The following is a 7934-nucleotide window of genomic DNA, read 5'->3' on the forward strand; positions in this document are numbered from 1 at the left end:
AATACATGGACAACATTTCATTTGTACACATTTTACTTTGTTATTCAAATATTTCATTAACATTTTTCAGATACAAGTTGAATATTTTTTCAATACATGGTCAACTTTCTTTCTATATACGTTTTTTTCCAAATGGTTGATTAAATTATTAAATATAGTAAATGATTTTTTTTAAATATATGGCCGAATTTTTTTTATACACATTTAACATCTTTTTGAAAGACTTAATTAACTTTGTTTTCAAACATAATTTTAAAGTTTTTTCAATAATTGGTCAAAAAACATCTATGCACGTTTCCAAAGCTTGTTTAATATTTTCGTATACAAGTTTAACATTTTTTGAAGAAATTGCACCATTTTTTCTATATACATTAAATACTTTTCAAATGCTTGATTATAAATTTTCGAATAATTAATTGACTTAGATTTTCAAATTCTTGGATTAACATTTTTAAACATTGTCAACTTTTTCACGCATGTTATAAATTTTTCGTATAATTTTTGGTATACATGAGAAACATTTTCTCCATGTACATCTTCAAATGCTTGGTTAACATTTTTTTAAGTGTGTTATGTAATTTTTTTGTAATATATTTATTTAGAATATTTGAAAGTATAGACAAAAGTTAAAAAGGAAAGCAAAAAACATAAGAAAAAGCAAAAAATAGGCAGTGGCCTCCCGTGCACTGGGTCGACCATATGTTGGCGCTACAGCAACGCGTTTCAGCGAGGCGGATGGTTGCCTAGCTACGAGCAAAGTATAGCCATGCCCCTCCTAGGGCATCCTAATAATTTTTATTTATTATTTATTGGGCCAAGATCCTGGGCCGCACCCTAGTAATGTTTCCTCACACGCTAGCGGTACTGTTCACTTGCTGCTATGTGTCTCTTGGCTGAGAATAAAAGAGATGCCGGTTTCTTGGTCTGGTGCACTGATTTTATGGGGTCTTAGCACAGTAACTTTTCCACTGTCTACTACAAGAAGGGTTTCCCGGCTCCGACAAGGAAGGGGCGATGACGGCGGCGCGCCTTTGGTTCGCTCTAGTGCTTGTATGCAAAAAAGGCTTACCAGCTAATTTCTAATGGCTCAAGATTCATTGATCACATGTCCGATGTGCCGCGCCTTACACTGCAGGGCATCAGTCGTTAATATGGCGTACAAGAGTAGGTTGTTGTGAAAGAGTGTATTTCTAAGTCGACCGACAAATTCTTAGCGAATTCTTCACTATTGATTGTTTTTCCTTTCGAGATGGGCTAGTTCCATCTTACCGCACTTATACACCTAAGGTTGCATGCGGTCTCCAGTGGAACTCTTAGAACGTACTCGAGCCTCCTTCGAGTGTACTTGGAGCCTTTTTTGTCCAAATTAATCTAGGTTTAAGGCTTTCGACGGAAACTAGTTCTTGTACAGAAAGTCATGTCCCTCATATATAGAGATATGTTATGGCTGATTGAATAACAATGCACCATGAAACAAATTAATATACTACTTTTTCATCTATTTATCCCGTGGGACGACAGTGTACCTCAAGGCTCAAATTATTGTTAGGATGGCCTAGGGCGTTCCATAGTATTAGTCGCCACACTCCCTAACATGGTTTCTCTTGAGTGTGAGGTTTTAGATCTCCAAGTGACCTCGCCAACTATGTGTCTTGTGCATTGCACTGTCGACGAGGATCCTCTAACAAGTCTTGCATACCACGCTCGGCATCAGTGGCACACGGTAATGTTTCGTGTATGAATAGTGCAACTTAGTCATAGCTAGAATAAAAATTGGCTTAGAAATAGCAAAACAATATTGTGAAACTGGAATTCATATCTTGCATTCATGTGAATTGAGTCCTTTTACTGCCACGTAAAGTTTCACACACAAAGAAGAACCACAATCAAAACTAAAGGCAAAAGTAAAAATTATTGAAATGTAGGGTGTACATATAGTTTTGAGTTCTGTTGATTTTATTTCCCCCTCTCAAATTCTCTACAGGCGCACACCACTCATTCCATCATCATCTTGTTTGTTGTGCTCTAGATGAGCTCCCAAGCACTCCTGACATGCCTCTCCTCCTGCGGCAAACCGGAGCACGATCCTATCACCAACCACCGTGTGTGCAATGTATGCCTTGCCGGTCTTATTCAGGTTCTTCATCAGCACACAGTTGGCCTCCTCGGCATCTTCCTCGGTCATGGCTCCATTGGCTTTGATCCTGAAGCACACCATGGGAAAGCTCCTAGGCACAACAACCTCGAACCGGTGGTCAGCAGGGACGAGACCTTTAAACATCTTGGCCTTGGTAACATCACTACGGATGTGCTCCTGGAGCTTGGCGATGCCGTAGGTGTGCATGACCATCCACAACTTGAGCCCGCGGAAGCGGCGACCCACGCCTACCTACATGTCCTTGAGATCAGTGACCTCACCGGAGTCAGTGGCATGATTCTTGAGGTACTCTGGGTTGATCTCCATGGAGCGGATGTTGGCTGGGTCAAACCCAGTGAGGCGACAAGCTTTGAAGAAGGTGGAGTTGGTCTGATCGGCAGCGTAGACTATCAACCGTGGCAAGCCAGAGACGCCGACAGAACCACTCCGATGTAGAGCGGCATCACGGGCGGCAACAAGGGTGACCAGCATAGCTTCGCTGGTGGTGCCGAGGATAACACCACCGCCGGTGCCACGACTTCCAGTGCTGGTGCGGTTCATGAACGTAGCGGGCGGCCGAAGAAGTTGCGCGAGCCAGTTGAGCGCGAGAACCTCCATCTCGGCTGCCGCAGGGTGCGGCTTGCCACGTGAAGCCGACAGTATTCATGGCAGAGGCAATAAGATCACCGGCGATGGCGGCGGCACTGTTGGTGGCAAGGAAGAACACAAAGAAGTTTGGGCTGGCCCAATGCGTCATACCATGGACTACAATGGCCATGAGCTCCTTCATGGTGACATCGAACGATGTAGGATAGGCGGGAGGAGACGGCATAAGTTCCTCCAGCGACAACAGACACGATTCAAATTATCACTGAAATTCAACAAAATATCAGTGGGTTTTTGTAATCTCAACATTCCTGACCAAACCCAAACTAATTTTAAATCAAAATTTCAGAAGGACACAATTATCATATTAAGTTAATTTTGGCATAAGAGCGACATGCATGCCAAAGCGTCTGTTCCACTGAAAAGGAAATTGTTACCGAAAGTTTAACGGAATCGATAACTCGCGAACCTACCGTGTTTTACACTTTGAGCCCCAACGATGAAATCGACGTCCACCTGGTCTCCCAACTTTTAAAGCCGCGATCAGTGCCACGTCAGCGTTCGTCCTAAGAGAAGCTCGTCCCGAACGCCCTCCCTCTCACTCTCTCAGCGGGACCTTATCCTGTCCGTTCCCCACCCCACCTTGCTCGCCGCCGCAAAAATTGACAACATAGCCGCCGCTAGCCCTGCGCCATATCTGGTCACCGCAGTGCAGCTCAGTGTCGTCGCCTTCGTCCATCATCTCCCGCCCGACGACCATTGCCTCCGCCGCGCGGCGAGAAGCCATAGAGTTCCCGCGGCAGCCTCGCGGGGAGGAGCACGACAAGTCCTGGTGGCGGCCTCGTGTGCGGCGGAGACGCATAAGTACGCCAGGGGCCTCGAGCACGCGGATGCGCATGCGCACATCATGGAGAAGATCAACCACCGTCCGCACAGAGAAGATCAGCCGCCGTCCCGGTGGTTGTGGTGGCGAGGCCGTGGCGCCGGAGGAGGGCGGCGGCGGAGGAGGCAACGGTTGCACCCGTCACGCCGCGCATGGAGGTGCTCCGTCGGCACACGTCAGCCACGCAAGCAGGAGCATCGATGGGCATCTCGTCGCCGTGGCTGCCCCCGTCACGTCGTGCGTGGACGGCGGCCCGCGTCGGCCGTGCGAACAGGAGCACAAGGTGGCCGCGACGGCTGCGAATGGCGGGGCACCTCGCCGTCGTAGATGCCCTCTCTGTCGATGTGTGTGGGTGAGCACAACGACATCTGCATCCTCGTCGCGGCAATGATGCTCACCACCATGAGCGCGACGGCCTCGACCCGCTTCCAGATTATGCTCGGTGAGCCCCTCCACAGATCGCCCCCTGCGATTGAACTCCAATTTCCTTATTGGTGTGATGGGGCTTGCAATTTGTCGGGGGAGAGTAATAGTTTTAGATGAGCAGCAACAATGATTGCTATTTGTAGCTTGCGATTTGTTCTCATGCCATTTTTCCATGATTTTTGTGATTTGTTTTTTTTTCATATCCATATATATGTATGAGTAGTCAGTATACAAGTGTGTGAACATGGCAAATTCACTCATGGAGCATGGCAAATTCATTTTACACACCATGGCCAAAAATCACTTTTATGGATGATGGGAACAAATATTGTAGCATAGAAAGATTATAATTTGCCGTGCTTACAAATTCACTTTCATGGACAATGGCAAATTTCATATTTTTATGTCTTGCTCAATTGGCATTTGACATGTATCACATATCCGTCTGTGATGCATGTTTTTTGCCTTGACAAAATTTCCAAAGTTCATGGCAATTTTTGATCTAACAATGACAATTTGCTATATGACTATATTCATGTGATTTGCCATGGCACTTTTTTATTCGAAAACAAGGCAAACTTGCCATGGCAACTTTGCCATGTTCAAAAACATGGCAAAGTTATAGATGTCCAAAAACATGGCAAACTTGCCATGGCAAAGTTATAGATGTACAAAAAACATGGCAAACTCGCCATGGCAATTTTAAGATGTTTTTGGCAAATGTATTAACGGGGCATGGCGATTGTAGTTCACGGGGCATGGCAAAGATACTTGTATTCACGACAAAAGGGGGGAACTTTCTTTGTTTTTCTTTCCATGGCAACTTTACTTTTATTGACATTGCAAATTTTAATTTGTTTTTAACATGGAAAATTTATTTTATAGAGAATGGCAATTTTATTTTAAATATGATGGAAATTTTACATTTCCAGAAAATTACAAATTTTAATATGTAGAGTGGCAAATATAAATATACTTGTGTAGCCATGGCAATTTTAATTTATTTTCCATGGCAAATTTAATCCATTTTTGCCATGGCAATTTTTACTCCATTTTTCAGTTATAGATGTGCAAAAACATGGCAAACTTCTTTTAGTTAACATGTTTAAAAACATGCAAACTTGCCATGGCAAAGTTATAGATTTTCAAAAACATGGCAAACTTGCCATGTCATTTAAAAGCATCAAAACCATTTTGCAAACTTGCAACGTCAAACTAAAGGTGTGTCAAAACATGGCAAAAAAATTACACACGTGGCAAATTCACCTTTTATTTTGCCATCCCAAATTCACTTTTAAATTTTGCCATCGCAAATTTTAATTAATTGCCATGGCAAAATTAATTTAATTAGCATGACAAATTTAACTTAATTGCCATGGCAAACTTAGTTTCACTTAATTGCCACGGCAAATTTATGTTGTTGTTTTATTTCAAAAAGATGGCAACTTTCTCTGTATGTTCAATTAAAAAGTTAGCATGGTGCTTCTGCGTGAGATAGTTGGGCCTTTTTTCCTTTGGCCCACTTGTTTTAGCCTGAGCGCTCCTTTTCTTTAGCGATCCTGCAGGTGTTTGGGCTGGAGCGTGTTCCCTCCGAACGCTTTTGTTCGATGGCGTCCAATACCAAACGATTCGTTCGGACTGAGAGTGTCCCAAACCGAAAGTTCGCGCGTTATCGGCGTCCAAATTTAAACCTTGCCTGCAGGTAGCCCGGCTTGACGTCCCGGAGGACCGGCATTTACTCGATGTTGGCGTAGTAGCCGGAGACGAAGTCGACGGCCTTGTGGAGGTAGGCGCGGACGTCCTCAGGATCGAGCGGCTGGAACACTGGCTTGTCATCGCGGACGGCCATCGGGGAGATGGCGGTGGCAGCGACGTCAGCGATGCCCACGGAGCTGCCCATTTTCAGGACGACGATGAGAGAAAAGAGAGGATAGGAGCTACAGTACGTACATAAGGTGCGTGCCTAGTCGGTTTCCTTGGTTGGGTTGAGTTGCCACTTCCCGTGTGATGTGCATATATAGACCGGAGCGAGGATCCGGATTCAGGAGTAGATCAGTCGATGGAGCGCGCGAGAACGGCGTGGCTATCTTACTTCTAAAGATGACTCGGTAGCTTCTTCTTCACAGTTTTTTTCGTCTGGCCTCTCACCGTTATCTATTTTTGTTAGGTTTTTCTTGTTGCCTCATCTTCCACCACTCTCTTTTACTGATTTATTTTCTCCCTCTCATTACAAAACCAAATCTCATAAAAGATGGAGATTTTGTTTCATGCTGACTTTGGCAGGTGCTGATTCAATTCAATCACATAAATAATAGGTAATTCATAAATTGCCAGATTACCTTCCTACAATACAAACATAAAATTTATGTTCATAACCTTTCCAAATAAAATAAGATATTCCTCAATGTACTGCATTTTATTGCTATCATTATCTCTACTATTAAATGACAATCACAACTTTTCTAATACAATAAAAACAACACATTTTTTCTCATCTTATCAAATCACATATTATTTTATCTTACCAAACATCTCTATCAGCAGAACTATCTCTATTCATAATGAGTAGCTGCATAGCATTATACTGGTTGTATGCTTCCAGAGATAAAGGTCTGTGGAAGAGCTGACTAAGATCATCCAGTTGCTGAACATCAGAAAGAGTGGCTTCTCTGTTGATAGCAAATGAGAACAGCTCAGGGTACTGCATCTGGAGAGGAATATCCTGCCATCTGTCTGCCCAAACCCTAATTGTATTACCAGGACTAGCCTTGCATACATGAAGTTGCCTGAAAGTAGGGAGCAGTTTGAGTATTGCTTTCCACCAGAAGGATCCCACCATTCTTTCTCCAGGCAAGGAGTTCCGATAATAAGATTCCCAGATGATGTTAACCCAAGGAATATCAGACATGTTGAGAAATTTATGAAGGAATTTCATCAACAAACTTTTATTATGGGTGTGTAAGTCCAGTACACCAAGACCACCATGAGATTTTGGTTTGCATACTTGTTCCCAAGAGATGAGAGCTGAACCTCTGTCCTTTGTGCCATATTTCCTCTAGAAACAGTTCATAAGGTAGGTGTTGATATGCTTGAGCACTGTCTTAGGAATAGTCAAAGTGCACATGAAGGAGGTTGGCATACTGGTGAAAACAGATCTGATTAGGGTAAGCTTGTCCCCGGAGGAGAGAAGAGTTGAAGAACTCAACAATCTACTTTCAATCCTTTGTAACATTAGCACATAATCTTCAAGTTTTGGTTTGATATTGCACAGTGGCAGACCCAGGTAAGTATGAGGAAGAGTACCAATCTTGCAGCCCAAGAGGGTTGATAACTCTTGCATCTTCTCAGGAGGTGTGTTGATAGAGACCAAACTGGATTTTGAGTAGTTAATTTTGAGCCCTGTGAAGTCAGCATAGTAATTGAGCAAATTCTTAATTTGTTGAGCCTGTCTGCTGTCTGCATTAGCCAGAAGGATCGTATCATCAGCATACTGAACAATGGGGTAATCTGGGCTAGAGTTGTGCCTCAAAGGGGAGCTGATAAGAGAGTTATGCATGGCTTCATTAAGCATAGTCTGAAGAACATCAGCAACAATGACAAATATCAAAGGAGATAGAGGGTCTGCTGATGACGATGTTCCGGATAGTCAAGCATAGAATCTGCTGCATGGCCGATATGACGGCCGCTGCAGTATAAGACCATCCTCACTGACGTTCCTCGTTCTATTACTTTCCTTTCAGGTCGATAGCCAGCGATAAATGCAGCGGTCGTCCATCACCATATGGAAGGAAGTAGTGATGTTTTATGTTTTTATGCATTAATTGTCGAGTGAATGCAACTTGTACGAAACTCTTGAACAAAAATTGCAAGAAATTTGATGTC

The 7934-nt window shown here is 43.4% G+C and overlaps 1 pseudogene; it reads right to left on the bottom strand.

Annotated features, from left to right (window-relative positions):
* Window positions 1-1826: 1826 nt before the first annotated feature.
* Window positions 1827-6960, bottom strand: LOC123158724 (tryptophan decarboxylase 1-like; annotated as a pseudogene).
* Window positions 6961-7934: the final 974 nt, after the last annotated feature.

Source organism: Triticum aestivum, chromosome 7B, assembly GCF_018294505.1.
Source record: "Triticum aestivum cultivar Chinese Spring chromosome 7B, IWGSC CS RefSeq v2.1, whole genome shotgun sequence".
NCBI lineage: Eukaryota > Viridiplantae > Streptophyta > Magnoliopsida > Poales > Poaceae > Triticum > Triticum aestivum.